The sequence below is a fragment of the Arachis ipaensis genome, chromosome B5 (assembly GCF_059453495.1).
Source record: "Arachis ipaensis isolate K30076 ecotype BB chromosome B5, ASM5945349v1, whole genome shotgun sequence".
Lineage (NCBI taxonomy): Eukaryota > Viridiplantae > Streptophyta > Magnoliopsida > Fabales > Fabaceae > Arachis > Arachis ipaensis.
The window spans coordinates 42,660,574-42,683,565 of NC_142440.1; the positions used below are offsets into that span (position 1 = coordinate 42,660,574).

Sequence of the window (22,992 nt, forward strand, 5' to 3'; positions counted from 1 at the left end):
TGTGATTAATGAAATTGTGGGAAGTGGCGGCAAAATTTAAAAGAAAAGAAAGAGTAACTACTTTTTAAAATTTTTTGTTGTTAACTAACTAAGTACTATTCATGAGTACAAACCTACTGACTAATTGATTGTCCATATATGCAACATTGGTGACACCAAACTTAGTTTGTGGCCATGCGGTGTAAGAGGAATTGTTCAAGGTTCTAAGAGTGACATGATATGAATTGCATTCATGTTCTCTTAGTGTGCCTTGAATACCAAACTTGTTCTTCACTATGTGTTGCAAAAAGGAAAGATTTAGTCAAGTGTATGTCAAAGTTGATTTGGACTTCATGAAACTTGCATTATTGAATACTTTTAAAAGCATATAAAACATGGGTTGCCTCCCATGAAGCGCTTCTTTAGCGTCACTAGCTTGACGTTCTGCCTTTGTCAGGATGGTTGGTAATGCTTCAGATCATCCCCTCTCGCAGTAAATGATCATCCCCTCTCGCAGTAAATCTATCTCCATTGGCTTCATCAAGAATCTCCACATGTTCTAAAGAGAGAATCCTGTTGATGGTGAAAACTTTAGGTAGCTGAGATGGGATGGTGGGGAGATGAGGTGGGATAACTAGGAAATAAGCTGAGATCACTTTATCCCCTGGAGAGAAATCCTCTGTAGGGATCTTCTTGTTCCTCCATCCCCTTGGTGCCTTCTTCTTTGTTCCTTTTGATGTTGCCTTGCTCTTTGTGGCCTCTTCTTTTAAGGAGATTTTGTTGCTGGTCTCATATGACTCCGGTGGTTTAGGTTCCTCCTGATTTTTCTTGAGCTGTGACATCTGCTGATTATCTTGTTCATCAACCAAAGGGATTCCCTGTGCTTCAATGCTTGTTTCTTCCACCAGTGCTTTGTCGTGCTCTTTCCTTGGTTCCTTGCTTTTCTGATTTGCTTCTTGTGAGGGTTTGAAGACATTGAATGCGAGTTGTTCATCATGTATCCTCAATATTAGCTCTCCTCGCTCCACATCTATGAGTGCTCTGGCTGTAGCTAGGAATGGTCTTCCCAATATGATTGGGTGAAGGTGACTCTCTTTCATTTCCAATATGACAAAGTCTGTAGGAAGGAAGTAGTTCCCAACCTTTACCAACACGTTTTCGACCACTCCCACTGCTTGTTTTTGAGTTTTGTCAGCCAGCCTGATGACTACGTCTGTGGGCATTAGCTCCTTGATCTGCAGCTTCTTCATAAGGGATAAAGGCATTAAGTTGATGCTTGCTCCCAGGTCACAGAGTCCTTTGTCAAACATTGTTTCTCCTATGGCACAGGGGATGTGAAAACTCCTTGGGTCCTTCCTTTTTGTAGGCAACTCTGGTTGAATGAGAGCACTGCACTCCTTATTCATCACTATTATTTGCCCTCCCTTGAGTGAGCTTTTCCTGGTCAGCAACTCTTTCATATACTTAATGTATGAGGGCATTTGTTGGAGAGCCTTGATGAATGGTATGTTCACATGGAGAGATGCAAATATGCCAAGGAACTTTGAGTATATTCTCTTTTCTACACCACCCTTGAGTCTTTGGGGAAAAGGTGCATAGAGCCTCAGCAGCTCCTTCTGTGTAATTTTGGTTTCTTGGTGACCCTCTTCCTGTTTCTCTGCTGATATATCTCTAGGTTGTTCTAATGGTTTGTTCGGCTCTTTCTCAGTCCCTTTATCACTTGTAGTGACTATCTTGCAGTCTTCCCATCTTACTTTCTTTGCTTCACCTCTCGGGTTTTTCTCTGTGTCATTTGGGAAGCTGTCAGTGGGTTTGGGAATCTTCTCAGAGAGGTATCCTACTTGAAATTCTAGCCTCTGAATGGTGTCTCCCTGGTTTTTGAGATTAGCTCACACCTCCTCTTTGAACACCTTGTTATCTTGAATCTCTTTGTATATGCCTTCAAGTAGAGTCTCAATCCTTGAGAGTCTGTCCTCGGATGATGGTGGGTTGGAGTTGGAGTGATGAGAAGGGCCATTCTGGCTTTGGTATGGATGTTGAGGTGTGTTATTAGGTAGGTGTTGATATGATCTCTGTGTGGAATGTTGGTGACCCGCATTGTTGTTGGGGTTGTGACGTCTCTGATCTTGGCCTTGGTCTTGTTGGTTTCCCTACCCAAAGTTTGGGTGGTTCCTCCAACCAGGATTGTAAGTCTTGGAGTATGGATCATGTACCTGCCTGAGTGAGTTTCCAATGTAGTTGGCTTGTTCCTGATCACCCTCTGCCTCTGCATTTACTCCTTCTTGAGTTACTGATGAGGTGGTGATTGCTGCTGATGACAAGTCATCTTAGCCTAGTTTCACTAGCCTTTTTCTTTTATTTTCAATTGAATTATGCACTTTCTTGAGCCATAAGCAAGCCAATTGGGTAGATTTTCACGTTTCCTTTGATTTAATCAACCATGTATGAATTAATGCAATTTCATGAGGTTTTATGCTATAATTGTCACATATTATGAAAGAATGAATATCTCATGATTTTGAGCATAGCTTTGATGTGTTTGGTTGATTAATGATAGGTGAAGAAAGCTGGAAGAAAGGTTGACGCAAGGAGGAATGGCTAGGAGGAAGAGAGGACAAAAAGTTTGAGCAAAAGTTTGCCTCAAACTTTAGCTCAAACTTTTGGAATAAGTGAAAATGAACCAGGGAGCAAAAAGCTGGACCAAAAGTTTGCCTCAAACTTTTGTGCAAACTTTTGGCCAAAAAGCTGGAGCAAAAGTTTGCCTCAAACTTTTTGGCAAACTTTTGGCATCACAAATCAACACCCTGGAGAGCAAAAGTTTGCGCCAACGTTAGCCTCAAACTTTTTGGCAAACGTTGGCGCATGAACAACACACCCTGGAGAGCAAAAGTTTGCGCCAACGTTTGCCTCTAACTTTTTGGCAAACGTTGGTGCCATGAGTGTGCAAGGGGAGGCCAACGTTGGAGCAAAAGTTTGACCCCTAACTTTTGCCCCAACGTTGGTATCAGCAAAAGAGGGTGGCTGATGTGAAAAGTTGGAGTAAAAGTTTGCCTCAAACTTTTACTCAAACTTTTACTCAAGTTTTCATGACTCCAAACCCGGTTCAATTCGGTTCTTCTCCAAACTCCAAGAGCAATCAACCAAGGCCTCTATCAACCCAATTCTATCAAGAGCAAAGGCCCAATTGAAGGCTTGAAGACCATTTGAAGAAAGTGTATAAATAGCATAGGATTTAAGTTTTTCGGGGAGCTTTCCCTTTTAGTTTTCATAGAGAGTTTTCGGAGAGCTTTTGGGTATTGAGTGAATTTTAATTTCTAAGTCTCGGGGAAGGAGAATTGAATTCCCTTCCTCTTAGTTTTCTTGCTTTCAATTTCAATTACAATTGTCTTGGATCTTGGGTTGGAGAATTGAAGAACTTCTGTTTCAATCTCACCTTGGGATCTTGTTTAAATTTTCTGCTTAATTGAATTTCAGTTTCTGTTACTTGCTCTCTCATCTACTTTCTCTGCAATTTACATTTCCTTTGCAATTACTCTTGTTGGATCTAGGAAGGTATTGAGATCTAGACTTGGTTATCTAGTCTCTTGAGTCCTGAGATCTAAATTCTCATTTTACTTTCTCTGTTTAACGCTTTTCATGCTCATTTACAATTCTGTTTTTAGATCTGATTCAATCCAAGTCTTCTTCTATTTCTCTGTTTGTTGCAATTTTACTTTTCCTTGTTTAATTTCTGCAAATCCAATTCCCAATTCCCTTTACAATTCAAGCCATTTACATTTCTTACACTTTAAGATTCTGCAATTTACATTTCTTGCGTTCTAAGTTTCTGCCATTTAATTTCTTGTTCTTTAAGATTCAGCACTTTAAATTTCAGTTCTCTTTAATTTCATGCAATTTACCCATTCCCTTTACTTTCTATGCAATTTAAATTCTGCAATTCACAAATCTCTCAACCAAATCTTGATTCGCTTGACTAAATCAACCACTAAACTAAAATTGCTCAATCCTTCAATCCCTGTGGGATCGACCTCACTCCCGTGAGTTATTGTTACTTGATGCGACCCGGTGCACTTGCCGGTGAGTTTTGTGTCGGATCGTTTTCCGCTACATCAAATTTTTGGTGCCGTTGCTGGGGATTGATTAGATTGACAATGATTAAGTGAGGTGGTGATCTAGATCTAGCATTTTTATTTCATGTTTCTCTAATTTTTGATTAACCCACTAACTGTTTGAATTTTTACCTGAGATAACTGAAACTTTGCTTTAGCAACAAAGTGAAGTTTTCCTAGAAATTTCTGGCTCTATGCAATGCTCTTGCTTACACAAGAGAAGCAATTTCTGCCACGAATCTCCCAAGTCCATCAACTGTTTGATACTTGGTGCCAGCTAACCTTCTGAATCACATTCTGAGCTTGAAAATATTCAATCATCACTTGAATTGTTTGTGACTGTGCAGATCATGGAGGGGAACTCAACAAATTCTAGCAATCATGAGAGTAATATCCCCACCTTGGATGATAATGTAACTCATAGTTCGAAGCAACTATCCATAGCCATGAATGATGTTGCCCAATGGTTTGAAGCTTTTCCACAAGGAAGCATTATCGGATGGGAAGAACTAATGAGTGAACTCCTAGTCAAGTTGAACCCATCACAGAGAGTTGTTAAGCCAGAGGCAGAAGTGCATCCAGTCACACAAGAGAAAGAGATTGAAGGTGCTCGTGCAGTCATAAGCCAAAACAAGCAGATGCATCAGCAGACTCTACAACAACTAGACATGATGGCCAGAAGAATCACTGAGTTGAGACATGCTGTAGTACATACATACAACCTGACTCAAAGCTCATATGGGTGTAATCAAGCTGAACACAGTTTTGGGGTCATTAACCATGAGCAACAAAGTTATGAGCAACTACAATCTCCAAGCAATCACTCTAGCGTGCTCCAACACAGGCCTCAGAATGATGTGTACAATCCACCTTGGAGAACTCATTCTAATGGGAGGGGGGTTGAGAACCAAAACCAAAGACCAATGGACTTCAACTGCAACAATCCCAGCTTCAAAAATCAACATAAAACACACCCCACAACAACAATCACACACACTTCCAACCCCGTCCTACCTCACCATTCGCCCAAAATGACCTTCGTCGACCACCACAATTGACACAGCCACAACCACTTCCAACCTTTCAAAGAATCTATATTCTAGAAATGCTGATGGAGAGGTTCATGAAAATTCAAGAAATGATGGCAATAGAGCAGGAAGAAATAAAGAAACATCAAGAGATGATAAGCAAGAACCAAGAGACCTCACTCAGAAGACTTGAAAGGCAGATGGAACAACTGGTTCAAAACCTTGCTGAATTGGGTGAGAAGAAGGGGACTCTGAACCCAAAGAGCCATGAAAAGGATGCTGGGTTGAAAGAGAAGGGAGTCATGGAGGAAAGTAAGAAGGCTATGGAAAGAGAAACAGAGGGAAGGAAGCCCATAGCAAGAGGAGGAAACCTAAGGCAACAGAAGCCTCAACTTCCATGATCAAAGAATGAAGGATGTCAAGGTAGTGACAATAAAAGAGCGCTTGTTGGGAGGCAACCCAACCTGAGGTAGTTTTCTTTTCATAGCTATTTTAATAAAAAGGTTAATTAATTTTATCTATATTGTAAGAAGCTAAGTTTGGTGTTGCACACCAAAACATTCTAAGGGAGAATGAAGGATTCTAAGTTTGGTGTTCCACCAAAATCTCATCATGAAATGCATTCTCACTTTCTGCATAATGCTAGCTTCAAGCAGCTAGATAAACTAGTTAACTATTTTGCTATTCTTTAGTTTCCAGTTTTGTCACTTTTGAAAAAAAAAAAAGAAGAGAAAAAAATTATCACACATGGTTAATTTGATGCATGAAAACCATTGGCAAGGTACTAAGTTTGGTGTTCCCACACCAAAGTAAGTTCAAAGGCCTACAAATAAATCATGCATGCTAACCATTTTTCAAGTGCTTGGGGAACAAGCAACTTTCAATATCATTGCAGAGCATCGTACAAGCTTTTGGAAGGATTAAGCATCATCAACCAAAGAGATGAAAGAGGAATGTGTGGATCAGTGATGATGATGATGAGGAGTAGAGCAAGTAAACTCCAAAAGGTTGTATTGTTAAGTGATTATCTTACATCAAACACTGCTATGATTGAGAGTGGTTTTGTTTCCCTGATTATCTGTCTGCATAGCATAGTTTTTCTGTAATTCAATAAGCAAGATGCTTGATTATTCACAACATTATTCTCTTCAAAACTTGTTTGTACTCAATGATTCAAGAATTGCATCACATGAAAGTTCTTTGAAAAGAAGGATTGAGGAATTAAACAATTTTTGAGGAAAGCAAAAGATTAGGAGAAGTGGTGGTTCTAGTTGTATGATTGTGTATTGAGGTTGCATGCTTGTGAAAACTTGCATGGGAGCTCATAGGCAGGACATGAAGTTCAAAGAAGTATTGTGGAGATTCTCAAAAATCCATTGATCCAAGAAGCAGCAAACAAAACAAAAGAAAATAAAGAAAATACAAAAAAAAAAGAACATGGCCCAAGGCTCTGAGCATCAATTACTAGGCAGAAAAGAAAGAAGAAACAATGACTCAAAGAGTTGTTAGCCTAGTAAATGCTTGTGGTTGAGTTGTGTCAAAGAAAGAGGCTTGAGCAAGTAAATCCTTAGGGGTGCTTCAACACCTAATACCTTAAAACCAACTGGTTTAGGAGTATTGATTGAAAGCTTATCTAAAGAGCCGCTTTGAGACATGACACTTAGAGTCAAGGCCAAAGCACAGAAACTATAAGCTGCTTCAAGGTGACTACATATAAAGAGATCTCCATGATACCATTTGGATGAAAATCCTAAGACCTAAGACTCCCAAGATGTAGGGACTAGTAAGCACTGAAGCCCTTGTATGAGTATATAATTTAGAGTTCACCCCACTGTTACTTGATCACTTCACTCACAGGACTTTACAAGTTGTTCTTCAATCCGTCTTAATTGAAAGAACCCTGGAGCATAAATCATTTCTTGCTTGGGGACAAGCAAGCTTTAAGTTTGGTGTTGTGATGACAAGTCATCTTAGCCTAGTTTCACTAGCCTTTTTCTTTTGTTTTCAATTGAATTATGCACTTTCTTGAGCCATAAGCAAGCCAATTGGGTAGATTTTCATGTTTCCTTTGATTTAATCAACCATGTATGAATTAATGCAATTTCATGAGGTTTTATGCTATAATTGTCACATATTATGAAAGAATGAATATCTCATGATTTTGAGCACAGCTTTGATGTGTTTGGTTGATTAATGATAGGTGAAGAAAGCTGGAAGAAAGGTTGAAGCAAGGAGGAATGGCTAGGAGGAAGAGAGGACAAAAAGTTTGAGCAAAAGTTTGCCTCAAACTTTAGCTCAAACTTTTGGAATAAGTGAAAATGAACCAGGGAGCAAAAAGCTGGACCAAAAGTTTGCCTCAAACTTTTGTGCAAACTTTTGGGCAAAAAGCTGGAGCAAAAGTTTGCCTAAAACTTTTTGGCAAACTTTTGGCATCACAAATCAACACCCTGGAGAGCAAAAGTTTGCGCCAACGTTAGCCTCAAACTTTTTGGCAAACGTTGGCGCATGAACAACACACCCTGGAGAGCAAAAGTTTGCGCCAACGTTTGCCTCTAACTTTTTGGCAAACGTTGGCGCCATGAGTGTGCAAGGGGAGGCCAACGTTAGAGCAAAAGTTTGACCCCTAACTTTTGCCCCAACGTTGGTATCAGCAAAAGAGGGTGGCTGATGTGAAAAGTTGGAGTAAAAGTTTGCCTCAAACTTTTACTCAAGCTTTCATGATTCCAAACCCGGTTCAATTCGGTTTTTCTCCAAACTCCAAGAGCAATCAACCAAGGCCTCTATCAACCCAATTCCATCAAGAGCAAAGGACCAATTGAAGGCTTGAAGACCATTTGAAGAAAGTGTATAAATAGCATAGGATTTAAGTTTTTCGGGGAGCTTTCCCTTTTAGTTTTCATAGAGAGTTTTCGGAGAGCTTTTGGGTATTGAGTGAATTTTAATTTCTAAGTCTCGGGGAAGGAGAATTGAATTCCCTTCCTCTTAGTTTTCTTGCTTTCAATTTCAATTACAATTGTCTTGGATCTTGGGTTGGAGAATTGAAGAACTTCTGTTTCAATCTCACCTTGGGATCTTGTTTAAATTTTCTGCTTAATTGAATTTCAGTTTCTGTTACTTGCTCTCTCATCTACTTTCTCTGCAATTTACATTTCCTTTGCAATTACTCTTGTTGGATCTAGGAAGGCATTGAGATCTAGACTTGGTTATCTAGTCTCTTGAGTCCTGAGATCTAAATTCTCATTTTACTTTCTCTATTTAACGCTTTTCATGCTCATTTACAATTCTGTTTTTAGATCCGATTCAATCCAAGTCTTCTTCTATTTCTCTGTTTGTTGCAATTTTACTTTTCCTTGTTTAATTTCTGCAAATCCAATTTCCAATTCCCTTTACAATTCAAGCCATTTACATTTCTTACACTTTAAGATTCTGCAATTTACATTTCTTGCGTTCTAAGTTTCTGCCATTTAATTTCTTGTTCTTTAAGATTCAGCACTTTAAATTTCAGTTCTCTTTAATTTCATGCAATTTACCCATTCCCTTTACTTTCTATGCAATTTAAATTCTGTAATTCACAAATCTCTCAACCAAATCTTGATTCGCTTGACTAAATCAACCACTAAACTAAAATTGCTCAATCCTTCAATCCCTGTGGGATCGACCTCACTCCCGTGAGTTATTGTTACTTGATGCGACCCGGTGCACTTGCCGGTGAGTTTTGTGTCGGATCGTTTTCCGCTACATCAGCTGTTACTTAGTTCCTCTCCATCTTCTGGGTAAGGTCAGCCAGCTGCTTGGTAATCAGCTTGTTCTGGGCCAGCAGTGCATCCACATTGTTTAGCTCCATTACTCCTCTAGTGTTGCCCCTTTTAGAGGCATAGAAGTAGTCATTCTCGGCTACAGTCTCAATGACATCTATGGCTTCTTCAATGGTTTTCTTCTTGTTCAGAGATCCCCCGGATGAGTGGTCTACTGCCTTCTTTGATTCATAAGAAAGGCTTTCATAAAAAATGTGTAGCTGTACCCATTCATTGAACATATCTGGTGGGCACCTTCTTGTCAGATCCTTAAACCTCTCCCATGCTTCGTAGAGAGTCTCACCATCTTGTTGCCTGAAAGTTTGAACCTCAGCTCTCAGCCTGTTGATTCTTTGAGGAGGATAGAATCTCGCCAAGAATTTGTTCACCACATCTTCCCAGGTTGTTAAGCTTGGGGTCTTCTTGGACACCCCCTCCGAACGAACAGTTGTTCTGAACAAGGATGATGAGATGTGGCTTAAGTTCAAAGTTATTGGCTTGTATGGTTGGCTTTTGGATGCTACTTCCACAGTTTCCTGGGTTTGGATTGTTGTAGGATCCCATAACTCTTCTTTCTTACCCAGCATGATGCACTAGGCCTTCTCTGCCATGGTTGTGAGCTTCTTCTTCATGATGGTTCTCCATATTCTCATCCATGTCTGGTTCAAAATACTCCTCTTCTTCCTCCGTACCAACTACTCTCTTTCCTTTTGCTTCCCTCCTTAATCTAAGGAAGGTCCTCTCAGGTTCAGAATCAAAGGAAGTTGAAGCCCCACTTCTTCTACCTGTCATACAACCAACAAAGCAAAAGTAAGAAGGGAGTAGATGCAGAGAGTATTCTTGTTAGAATTGCTGTTAGTGTGAGTGATGCAATATATCAAACAGTTAGTGGGTTAGTGAACTGAATTGTAAACAACTAAGAAAAAGGTAGGGAAAAAGGAAGAAAATAGCTAAACTGAAAGTGAATTACTCAAATGAAATCAAACAAAATTAAAAAAATGCTCAATCTAGTTATCCACCAATTTAATCATTGTTGATACAAAATCAATCCCCGGCAACGGCGCCATAAACTTGATGCACAGAAACTTGTCTCTCAACAATTTCCCTCGGCAAGTATACCGAATTGTCGTCAAGTAAAAACTCATAATAGAGTGAGGTCGAATCCCACAGGGATTGATTGGTCAGTCAACTTTAATTAGAGGAACGTTCTAGTTGAGCTAAGCAGAATTCAATGTGAGAGTTGTAGGAAATTAAATGGCGGGAAAGTAAATAGCAGAAAATGTAAATACTAGAAATAAAGAGATGAATGTAAATGGCGGAAAGTAAATTACAGAATGTTAAATGGGGATTTTGGAGGATGAGCATAAAATTAAATTGCAGAAATTAAAGAGAATGGGTGAGATCAGAAATGGGGAAGTCATTGGGTTTAGGAGATGTTGCATTCTCCGAATCAAGTTCATTTTCATTTCTTCCTCAATCAATACATTCATTGATCTCCTTGGCAATCTTAAGTGATTGAATTCCAATTCCTTGGTAATTCAATCTCTCAAATCTTGATCAATAGCCAATTCCTTGGTCTAATTGCTCATAAGAAGAGATGAAGTATGGTCACTGATTATACCACATGTATTTCCAAATCAAAGTATTGGTAGGATTATATGTCACTATATCCATCCAAACCCCAATTTGGTCCAACATGAGAAAGCATTTCTAGCATGATCTCTTCATTCCTCTTCCAAGGTTCCGAAGAGATCCAAGTATGAATAGTTTCTTTTCCAAGATAACTACCCAATTGGATGAAGATTGAAAGCTTTCTAGTAAAATCAAGAGAAAAGAAAGAGGAAGAATAATGAAAACTATTATTGATCCATCAAATTACAACTGAGCTCCCTAACCCAATGAAAGGGGTTTAGTTGTTCATAGCTCTGAGAATAGAAAACAAAGATGGAGAATGCATTCTGAAAGTAAAACTAGAAGTTGCAGAGAAAGTAAAATTATACAGAGAGTAGTTCTCCCAATCCCAAAAAGCTTTCTCTAGTTTAAAATTACTCCTATAAATACTACTCTTCTGCTTTTCTAGTTGGCTCTTCAAGTCTTGGATATGGGCCTTTGGATCTTGAGTTGAAGCAGTTTGGAGTCTTCAGTGGGCTCAGCTTTACTTGCAGAGAAAGTGTAAAGTAGGCATGGATTTTAGCTAGGACGTTAGTGCTGTTAACATTTAAGTGAAAATGTGGGTTTGAGAACGTTAGTGACAATCACCTTTTTCACTAATGTTTCTAGCCCAAGATGGTTCACGTTAACTTCAACGTTAGTGGCACTAACGTGACCACTAACGTTGCCTCTTGATCCTTCGTGAACGTTATTGGGGTTTACCTTTTTAACCAACGTTGCTCTTAACCCCCTTTTCTCACGTTAGAGTCCACGTTAGTATAACTAACATGGCTCTTAACGCGGGCATGCCTTAGCCTCGAGAGCGTTAGTGACACTCACCTTTGTCACTAACGCTCCAAACACCTTTCTTCCCACGTTAGAGTTCACGTTACTTAGGTTAACGTGACTTCTAACTTGGTAGTGATAGCCATCTCCAACGTTAGTGACAAAGCTGAGTGTCACTAACGTTGGCTTATTATTCTTTTCCTCCACGTTAATGCAATTAACGTGGCAACTAACGTGGCTAATAGTGGCTTAGTCCAACGTTAGTGACAAAGGTGAGTGTCACTAACGTTGGCACTTCTTTGTTCCTTCCACATTAGAGCTCACGTTAATGTACTTAACGTGACTCTTAACGTGGCTAGGTGTGCCCCTTTTTCCAACGTTAGTGGCATTCACTTTTACCACTAACGTTGGAGCTTTACTCCTCTTCCACGTTAGCTTCCACGTTAACGTAGTTAACGTGGCAACTAACGTGGGCTATGATGGCTCACGAAGGCGTTATTGGCGATCACTTTTCTCATTAACGTTGCAAGCTAGCTCCCATTTCACGTTAATGGTCACGTTAGTTAGACTAACGTGGCTATTAACGTGGCATCTTCCTTGCTTCCTTTGTCCTGAAATCAAGTAAATAAAGTGCATCAAAGCTAGGTTCTAACCCATGAGATCATGCATCATTCATTTTATCATTCAATTCATGCATAATTCTCATAAAACCATATAAAATTCACAATGTTTGCTTGAATCAAGATGTAAGTGATTATTTACCCAAAACTTGCTTATTTCCTAAGAAAGTGCATGAAACTACCCTAAAACAATAAAGAAAAGGTCAGTGAAACTGGCTAAAATGCCCTGGCATCAATCTTGAAAAGTCATCAACCACTACCAAACCGTAGTGTTTACCTCCTAAACTTTGAGTTATAGTGGGACCAAAAAGATCAATATGCAACATTTCTAATGGCTTTTTAGTAGAAATTCCATCTTTGGGTTTAAAAGAAGATTTTACTTGTTTGCCTAATTGACAAGCTTCACAAGTAATATCTTTGTCAAAATTAATGTTTAGAAATTTGGTACATGCTTGCATGTCTGAATTTCTTATGCCAAAGTCATTTTTCAGATTCAATAGAGGTAAAACATATTACTTTTTGATCTTTTAAATCCTCTAGAGTAAGTCCTTACACATTGTTGCATCTTTTTGCCTCAAACAGTACATCACCAGATTTTTTACAAATGACTAAGCAATCCAATTTTCTAAAAATAACCCAATACCCAAGATAAAAAAGTTAGCTAATGCTTAGAAGATTATGCTTCAACCCATCAACAAGCAAGACATCATTTATGAAAGAAGAAAAGTTCTTACCTACTTTACCTATGGCCACAATTTTTCCTTTTCTATTGTCACCAAAAGTAACAAAGCCACCATCATACTCATCAAGCTTGATGAAGAATGTCGACTTTTCGGTCATATGGCTAAAGCATCCACTATCCATATACCACATATTGTCTTTTCTCTTAGATGCTAGGGAAACCTACAAAAAGCTTAAGTGACCTTAGGTATCCAAATCTTTTTGGATCCTTTTATGTCAAACCATCTTCTTTGCCCCAAGCCATTATATTTACCAACAATCTTATAAATTTTATCTCCAATTATTCTTTCACTTATGAAGCATTGAATGGGAAAGTGACCATTCCGATTGCATAATCTACAAAACCTTTTAGGTTTCTGTTTGTTCAGATTGGTTGGGTTTTGAAATCTTATGTCATCCGAAGTGGAAGCCATATTATTGGTGCACAAAACTGACTCCGTAAGTTTTGCACAGATAGACCGGCAAGTGTACCGGGTCATCCAAGTAATACCTCAGATAAGTGATGATCGATCCCACAGAGATTGTTGGTTTGAGCAAGCAATGGTTATCTTGCAGATCTTAGTCAGGCGGATAGAAAATATAGTTGTCACGAGAAAACGCATAAAATAGATAAATAAATAAAACGTTACTAGATAGGTATGAAATCAATGGCATGAGAACGGTTGAGGCTTCGGAGATGCTTCTTCCTTCTGGATCAACTTTTCTCACCATCTACTCCAACTTCTGATTGATTCTTTCCATGGCAGGATGTAAATGATTAATGCTGGGTTAGCGATCATTAATCTCCTCTGCTTCAGATCAAACGCCGGGTCAGCGGTCATCCAATCTGAGCGGGGGTGGAGCTCTAGCAGTCCATTTCCTTGGTGATCCTATTCAAAATACCACAGACAAGGTCGGATCTTCCGGACCAGAGAATGCTGCTTCTTTGGTTCTAGCCTATACCACAAAGGCCCTAATCGCCCTGTACCTCGGCTGAACTGATGTCTCGAGAAGTCCTCAACGAAATTGTAGATTAGCCGTCTAAGAGATGTATAATCAAGCTTGTGGTTCAATACTATCCTGTCAAGGACTCGCAAGAACCCATGTGAATAAGGATAACGGTCAAGTTACACTCCCAATCCATTTGGATGAAGAACGAAGATACATCTTAGAATAGAATCAAGCATAGATTGAAATAGAATAGTGATATTATTAATCCATAAGAATCAGTAGAGCTCTTAACCTTAACCTAGGAGATTAGTGACTCATATAGTACAGAAAGGTAATGTAAAACCTGTAGAGTGGGCAAGAGCTCTTAATAAGGGTGAGCTCTTGTCTATATATACCCATCTGGCAACTAAGAATTACAGAAATAAGATAAACTAGTCTTGTAGTGCGAAAATCCTCATTCTAGGCCCACTTGGTGAGTGTATGGGCTGAGCTTGAGTGAAGCCACGAGCTAATGCTCCCTTTTGGGTGTCCAACGCCAGCTTTGGACTCTTGAATGGGCGTTGGACGCCAGCTGCTTCCTTCTGGGCATTGGACGCTAGGAGTGATGCTGGTGGCTAGCGTTGAATGCCAGTTTTGAGCCCTTATTTCCAAAGAAAAGTATAAACTATTATATATTTATGGAAAGCCCTGGATGTAAGCTTTCCAAAGCCATTGAGAGCGCACCAGTTGTACTTCTGTAGCTCTAGAAATACCCCTTCGAGTGCGTGGAGGTCAGAATCTGACAGCATCTACAGTCTTTTCTCTGTCTCTAAATGAGACTTTGCAAAACTCCTCAATTTTTGCCAGAAAATGCCTGAAAAATCATCATAAAACACCCAAACTCAAAGTAGAATAAAAAAATATGAATTTTGCACTAAAACCTATGAAAATATAATAAAATTTAAACAAAACATAATGAAAACTATATGAAAATGATGCCAAAAAGCGTATAAAATATCCGCTCATCAGAACACCAAACTTAAACTGTTTCTTGTCACCAAGTAACCAAAAACAAAGTAGGATAAAAAAAGAAGAGAAGGATACAATAAATCTCAGAATTCTCAATGAAGCTCAGTTTCAATTAGATGAGCGGGACTAGTAGCGTTTTGGTTCTGAATAGTTTTGGCATCTCACTTTCCTTTGAAACTAAGAATAATTGGCATCTTTAGGAACTTAGAATCCAGATGATATTATTGATTCTCCTAGTTAAGCTCTTTTTGATTCTTAAACACAGCTTCTTTTGAGTCTTGGTTGTGACCCTAAACGCTTTGTTTTCCAGTATTACCACCGGATACATAAACGCCACAGACACTTAACTGGGTGAACCCTTTTGGATTGTGATTCACCTTTGCTAGAATCCCAGCTAGTGGTGTCTAGAGTTCTTAAGCACACTCTTTTGGATCACGACTTTAACTTCTCAGTCTCAAGTTTGTCACTTGACACCTTCACACCACAAGCATATGGTTAGGGAAGCAACTCATTTGAACTTTTTAGGCCAAAATTGTTTCTTTATGCCCTCATAACCATTGATGCTCAAAGCCTTGGATCCTTGCTCTTGCCTTTTGGTTTAAAGAGCTATTGGCTTTTTCTCTTTCTTTCTTTTTCTGCTTGTTTTTTTTTTCTATTTTTTTTTGCATATACATATATTTTTTTCTTTTATTGCTTTTTGCTGCTTTTTCTTGCTTCAAGAATCAATTTTTTGGATTTTTCAGATTACCAATAACACTTCACTTTCATCATCATTCTTTCAAGAGCCAACATTCTTTACTCCAATATCAAATATGCACTATTTATTCATACATTCAGAAAGCAAACGCAATGCTACCAAATTAAATAATTGAACTATTCTTAATATATAACTCGAAATTCAAGTATCTCACTTTTATTTTTCAATTAAAATTTTCTTTTAAGCAAGGTGAGAGATATATGGAAAACAGAAAAAATAAAGATGACCATGCACTAGAAACAGACATTAAGATAAAATACATGAAAAACAAAAAAAATAACATAAGCAAAACAGGAGATAAAAGGAACGGATCCACCCTAGTGACAGCGACTGCTGACAAACCCCATTTGTAGGGTTTATCTTGTATTGATTTTTGGGGATTTTATCAACTTTTACCCACATTTATTCAATGAAATAGCATGGTTTTATAACTTCTCCCTTAATTGTGCTTAAGAGTGAAAACATGCTTTTTAGGACTTAAGATAGCTAAATTTAATTCACCTTGATTCTATTAGATGCCTTGATATGTTTGTTAAGTGATTTCAGATTTAGGAGGCAAAGATTGGATTAAGAGAATGAAGAAAAAGCATGTAAAGTTTGAGAACTCATGAAGAAATGATGGAACCAAAAAAGCTGTCAAGCCTGACCTCTTCGCACTTAATTGACCATAACTTGAGCTACAGAGGTCCAAATGATGCGGTTCCAGTTGGGTTGGAAAGCTAACATCCGGGGCTTCGAAACGATATAAGATTTGCCATAGTTGCATCGTGCATAGAGGCGCGCACGCGCACAGTACGCGGACGCGCCGTTGGTGGCACATGACTCACTTAATGCAACACGTGGCCAGCGATTTTAGAAGCCTTGTGGGCCCAATCCAACTCATTTCTGATGCTATTTAAGCCAAGGATTGAAGGGGGATCAATATACTTTAATCATTAGTCATAGTTTAGTTTTAGAAATTGTTAGAGTTAGAGAGAGAAGCTCTCCCTTCTCTCTAGAATTAGGATTAGGAATTAGGGTTAGATTAGGATCTCAGAGTTCTAGGTTTAATTCAAGTCTCCTTCTACTTCTACCTTCAATTGATGATTGCCACACTTTGGTTCTTCTCTCTATCCCTATTCTCTTGTTGTAATTTCTCTTATTTTGTTTCTAGGTTTTGTAATTGAGATACTCTTGTTCTCTCTATTTTCTTTCAATAATGCAATTTGAGGTAATTCATGATAATTGTGATTTCTTTGATTGTTGTTGTTAATTCTTTACATTCAATTGTAGTTAGAATTCATTCTTGTTGTGATTGACTATACTTTTCTTTTGTGCCTTCCAAGTGTTTGATTAAATGCTTGGAAGAATGTTAGACTAGAATTTTATGTTCTTGGCTTGAGAAGGTAACTTAGGATTTCTTGAGTCACTAGTGTCCAATTGATGGATAGTTGATAGCCATTAACTCTAGCCTTCATTAATCCAATTAGTGGAAAGCTAGGACTTATGGACTAGGATTGATATAACTCACTTGACTTTCCTTTGTTAATCGATTTAAGGATGACTAAGTGGGATTAATCCTTGCAACTACCATACTTGTGGCTAGTGATAATGATGAAGACATTTGACAACCAAACCTTGCCAAGACCATTTTGTGAATAAAGTTTTCCTACCATTTACTATTCACATTCCTCATCCAAAACCCCAAAATAAACAAGTCCATAACCAATAACAAGAATACTACCCTGCAAGTCCTTTGAGAGACGACCCGAGGTTTAAATACTTCGGTTTATAGATTTTAGGGGTTTGTACTTGTGACAAACAAATTTTTGCATGAAAGGATTATTGTTGGTTTAGAGACTATACTTCAACGAGATTTTATTTGTGAAATTCTAAACCGTCAAAAATCTGTTCATCAAAATGGCGCCGTTGCCGGGGATTTGCAATGGTGTTGTGTTATTGGTTATTGTACATATGTGAATATTGTGAATAGGTTTATCTTTTGTTGTTTCTTAATTTTTGTTAGTTTTATTTTGTTCTCTCATTATGAATTCTCACCACTTTGGCTTTGAGTTTGGTTCTAAGTGCGTTGTAGGAAATGTGGACTTTAATGGCAACATGTACCATGGATGGAACCAACAAAGATGGGAAGAGCCTCAAGGAATTGATCACTCCTATTGGCAACAACCTCCGGATACTTATAGGTATAATTTCCATCCTAATGCATGCCAACTTAGCGGCTATGATGATTCTTTTTGTGACACTCAACAACCACCATCATATGCCTATGAATCTCATCCTCAACATGAACCTTAACCATTCTCACAAGCCTTTCATCACCAAGCACCACCCTATGATCCATATCCATCATATAACCAATCATCCATACCATATTTTTATGGCCATTATGAGCAAGAACCTCTAGAATCACCACAACCATATCAAGATTACTCCCAAGAACCACCTCAATACTCATCATCTCCATACCTTTACCAAGAAGAACCACCTTCCTACCATGAACCCTCCCTCCAAAATAATGAACCTTCCTATTCACCCCAAGCCCCAATAGACGATCCTCTCACTTTGTTACTCCAAGGACAAGAAGCCATGAAGCGGGATACACTTGAGTTTGTGACCAATTTGACCAAGGTGGTGCACACTTTAGCCCACCAATGCTTGAATACTCAAGGTACTTCCGTGACCACATGTGAAAAGTCAAAAGAAGAGCAAAGTATGAAGGAGAAATTGGAAAATTCGGTGGAGAAAGAGGAGTCAAATTTTGTATTGGAGCAACTAGAGGAACCTATAATCATTGAAGAAAAGGAAGAAGTGGGTGAAGATTTAGGAGATGTTGAAAGTCCAAGGGAATGTAGTCTCATGGAGCACTCTTCCAAGGAGCTTGATATTGAAGTTGAAGAAGGTGCGCAACCCCCAAGGCATATCATCGTTGGAGACTTGGAAGAGGCTTATCAAGAGATGGATTCAATCATGGATGCATTTCTCTCTACAATGGAATCCTCTCCCATTGGACATGGAGTTGAAAGTATAAAAGAGTGTGCACAACCTCCCATACCCTTGGTGAGCAATGAGAAAGAGAGCTACCAAGAGGAAAACGTTGGCATGGTGTATATCGAAATTGAAGAATATGAAGAGGTTGACCAAGAAATGGATCTATTCATCAATGAATTTCTATCCAAAATTGAACCACCTCCCATTAGGCAAGAAATCAAAGTTCTTGAAGACAACACCAAGCTATGTGATAAAAGGGGAAAGGTTGAAATCAAGGAAGCTCGCAAAGAGGTGGAAATACACAAAGAAGAGCACAAGGAAGTAGACCTTGCATTGTCTAAGTGTGGGGAGGTCTCCCTTCCCGAGTCACCATCCAACACAACATTCAAGTGGGTAAAATTCTTATCCATAAGCTTTACTTTCTCGCTTGAATATGGTTTGATTGAAACGGATGGACAACTTAGAGCTCTTTGTGGAATTAAAAGCAAGAATGAGTTGTGTAGTGGTTGCGAGTTGGGAATTAGGCTCATTAAGGTCAAAGCTTCAAGGTATAGGAACGATGATTGGAAGAATACCACTTTGCATGGGTCTCGACGGAAGGCTAGGTGTGCTAAAGAGAATTCTATATGTCAACCACCCGGAAAGAAAAAGTATGAAGATCAAATTGAAGAGGGGTGCGAAGATAAGATATGGGACCCCGGCTCGCTGAATGAAGACCAACTATGGGGACTCATATCTTGGGTTGAACTTTGCCCAATCTTGGTGAAGACGGTTGGATATTCTGTCAACCAATTGAGAGGCAAAGATCCTTGGAGATTCAAGGATGAGTACAAACATAAGCCACCATGACAATAAGCTCCTCAAAATGTCCAACTTAAGGACTTAAACTAAAAGTGCTAGGTGGGAGACACCCCACCATGGTAAACTCTTTCCATCCTCTTTTAGTTTTGTTTAATAAGTGATTTGAGTTGCCATTGTAGGTAGATTTTCATTTCATATTGATTTGTTTGTAAAGATTGGTTGTTAGTATGTTGTATTCATTAGTAGTAGATGAATAAATCCTAAAATCAAATTGCATTTTTGTGAATTGTTTGATATTTGATTGAATAAAGAAGAGTTTTGGACATTATAGGGAGCTCTTGGGCATTTTTTCTATTTTTTGGGCAAAAAAAAAAAAAAAGAAAAAAAAAGGGCATCGGCGCGCTAGCACGCTGTGCGCGCGCGCGGATTGCACTTCTGCAACTTCCAGTACAAAAACCAGAGAGTTGTGCGCGCTTTGTGCCAGCATTGTGCTGAGAGCACAAGCTCATCCACGCGTAAGCGCGCTGTGCGCGCGCGCGCGGATCGTCCCTGCTGCATCCACGCGTGAGCGCGCTGTGCGCGCGCGCGCGGATTTGCACCCTGCTTTTCTCCTTCCTCCTTTCTCCTTCTTTCCTCTTCTCTTCTTCTTTCTTTCTCATTTTTTTTTCTTCTTCCTCTCTTGAAAGATTTATTTTCTTTTCTCTTTTAATATAAATAAAAAAAAAGAAAATTTTTTTTTAATAATAAAAAAAAATATAATAAATAAATAAATAAATAAAATACTAAAAAAATTAAAAATATAAATAAAAAATTTTTTTCTCTTCTTCCATTTCCTTTTGTCTATTACATTTGCATACTTTTATTCTTTGCATTTTAATTCTATTTGTTCTCATTTTATTTTCTAAATTTCTCATTTTAATAATGGTGTTGAATTCTCTCACTCAATTGTTGAGACTTTCTTACATTATTTTGGTGCTTCTTGACTTGTTTGATATTGTTGGGTGATGAAACTTTTAACTCAATGCTTCATCTTGTATGACTTTTGTGTCTTTGTGCATTGATATGACCTCATCTTGTCTTTCATGACCCACTTCTTCTCATTTGAACTTGATGCTCAACACACTCTTCATACTTTAACTTTACTCTTGCATAAAGTATCAGTTGATATGCCTTTTGCTTATAATGATTTCTCCCTCACATGTTGTAGCTACCATGTAGTAGAGAATCATACTCTTACTCCCTCTAGAGAAGCCAATGGACTGCTTGATCTCTTCTATGTCATGCCCTTACTTTTGTTGTTCTTCCCTCATGGCTCTTTGATCTTCTCTTATTTCATTGAGGATGGTGGAGTGCTCTTGATGTTCCATCCTCAGCTGGTCCATGTTGGAGCTCAATTCTCCAAGAGAAGTATGCAATTGGTCCCAATAGCCTTGGGGAGGAAAATGCATCCCTTGAGGCATCTCAGGGATTTCTTGTTGAGGCTGCTCCACATGCTCTTGTTGAGGTGCATGTGTAGGCTCTCTAGTTTGCTCCATCCTTCATTTAATGATGGGCTTGTCCTCCTTAATAGAAATTTCTCCTTCTATAACAATTCCAGCTGAATTACATAAGTGACATATATGGTGGGGAAAGCCAACCTTGCTAAGGTGGAAGGCTTTTCAGCTTTCTTGTACAATTCTTGAGCTATTACCTCATGTACCTCCACCACACTCCCAATAATGATGCAATGAATCATGATGGCTCTATCAATGGTCACTTCTAACCGATTGCTAGTAGGGATGACAGAGCATTGGATAAATTCTAACCATCATTTAGCTACGGACTTGAGGTCAAGCATTCTTAGTTAGACAGGCTTGCCTTGAGTATTCCTCTTCCACGGAACTCCTTCCACACAAATGTCTAAAAGGACATGGTCCAGCCTCTGGTCAAAATTGACACTTCTGGTGTAAGGATGTGGATCTCCTTGCATCATTGGCAAATGGAGCGCCAACCTTACACTCTCTCGGCTGAAATCCAAGGGTCGCCCTTGGACCATGGTGCTTGTATTTTTGGGACGTGGGTTCATACTAGTGTCATGGTTTTTAGTGACCCATGCATTAGCATATAACTATTGCACCATCAAGATTCCAACTTCCGAGATAGGATTGGTTAGGACTTCCCAACCTCTCCTTCAGATTTCTCGTCCGATCTTCAGGTACGGATTCTTTTTTAGCCTAAAGGGGACTTCAGGAATCATCCTTTTCTTTGCCACACTCTATAGAAGTGGTCTTGATGAGCTTTGGTTATGAATCTCTCCATCTCCCAAGGTTCGGAGGTAGAAGCGACTGCTTGCCCTTTCCTCTTTCTAGAGGATTCTCTGACTTTGGGTGCCATAAGTGTAAATGAAAAGAAAAAAAGCAAGGATTTTCCAACACTAAATTAAAAGCTTTACTCGTCTTCTAGAAAAATATGAAAAAAAGAGTAGAAGAAGAAGAGATTTGGTAGAGAAAGGCGGAGAGGAGGATTCGGCCAAGTGGGCTTGTGTGTATGAAGTGTGTGTTGAAGAGTTAAAATAAGGGTGGGATGGGGGTAGGGTTCGAATGAATGGGCGGAAATTGGGTGGAAAATTTTGAATTTGAAGTGGGTGGGGGGTTGGTGGGAGTTATGATGGTCTTGGGAAGAGATATGGATGTGATTGGTTGAGGGTTTATAGGAAAGTGTGTGTGTAGAAGAGTAAAAGTAGAAGAGAGAAGAAAGTGGGGGTATGTGGAGATTCTGTGGGACCCACTAATCCTAAGCGGCTAGGGAATTCAAATTCCGTACCCCATTGTGGGCGTTGAATGCTCAGCTTCTGCTCCTGGATGGCATTCAACGCCAGCTATGTGCTCCTTTTAGGGCGTTAAACGCCTATTAGGGGGTTTTTTTCTGGCGTTCAATGCCAGGTCTCTACCCCCTGGCTAGCGTTCAACGCCAACTTCATGCTCCCTGGATGGCATTCAACGCCAACAATGCTGCTTCTCATGGGCGTTAAACGCCCACTCTGGCCCCCTTGTCTGGCATTCAACGCCAGCAAGGTACCTGCTCCAGGGTGTTCTGTTTCCAACTTTGACTGTTTCTGTTTCTGTTCTAACTACTACACATGATCACAAACTTAAAGAAACAAATATGAAATACTGATATAATAAATTAACTTAAAGAAAAATAAGAAAACTTTAATTATTGATGGGTTGCCTCCCAACAAACGCTTCTTTAACGTCACTAGCTTGATGGTTAGCTCCTTACGAAGATGGATAGGGGCTTAGAATTTTGCCCCTTACAGTGAACTTCTTGCCTATGCTCTCATGGATGAGCTCCACATCCTCTAGAGATAGGATCTTGTTCACTGTGTATAGAACGGCTGGGTTGTCAGTGAAGACAACTCTCATGCCAGGTGAGGGGCCTTCAGTAGGGATATTTTTGTCCCTCCAGCCTTTAGGTACTTTCTTCTTAGTACCTTTATTCTCAGCGCTTGATGATGGCTGCCCAACACTAAACTTAGAATTGGTATCTGGGGGCTCTGTATAGCTTTGCACTAAGAGAGAGGGTTGGAATACTAACTGTTGCACAATTGTCTCTCTTTTGTCAGAGGAGAGTTAGGGCAAGGCATCTTGAACAAGATGTGGTTCTCCCATAACTGTAGAATCAGCTCTCCCTTTGCTACATCAATAATGGCATTGGCAGTAGCCAGGAAGGGTCTTCCAAGGATGATGGATTCATCCTCTTCCTCCTCAGTATCCAAGATTATAAAATCTACAGGGATGTAAAGGTTTTCAACCTTTACTA

At 39.2% G+C, this 22,992-nt stretch overlaps 1 non-coding gene across 1 annotated transcript; it reads left to right on the plus strand.

Annotated features, from left to right (window-relative positions):
- The first annotated feature begins 9,147 nt into the window (after positions 1 to 9,147).
- Positions 9,148 to 9,254, plus strand: LOC148563983 (small nucleolar RNA R71). The gene has a single exon (XR_015885163.1). It is a non-coding gene; the product is annotated as a small nucleolar RNA R71 (small nucleolar RNA).
- Positions 9,255 to 22,992: the final 13,738 nt, after the last annotated feature.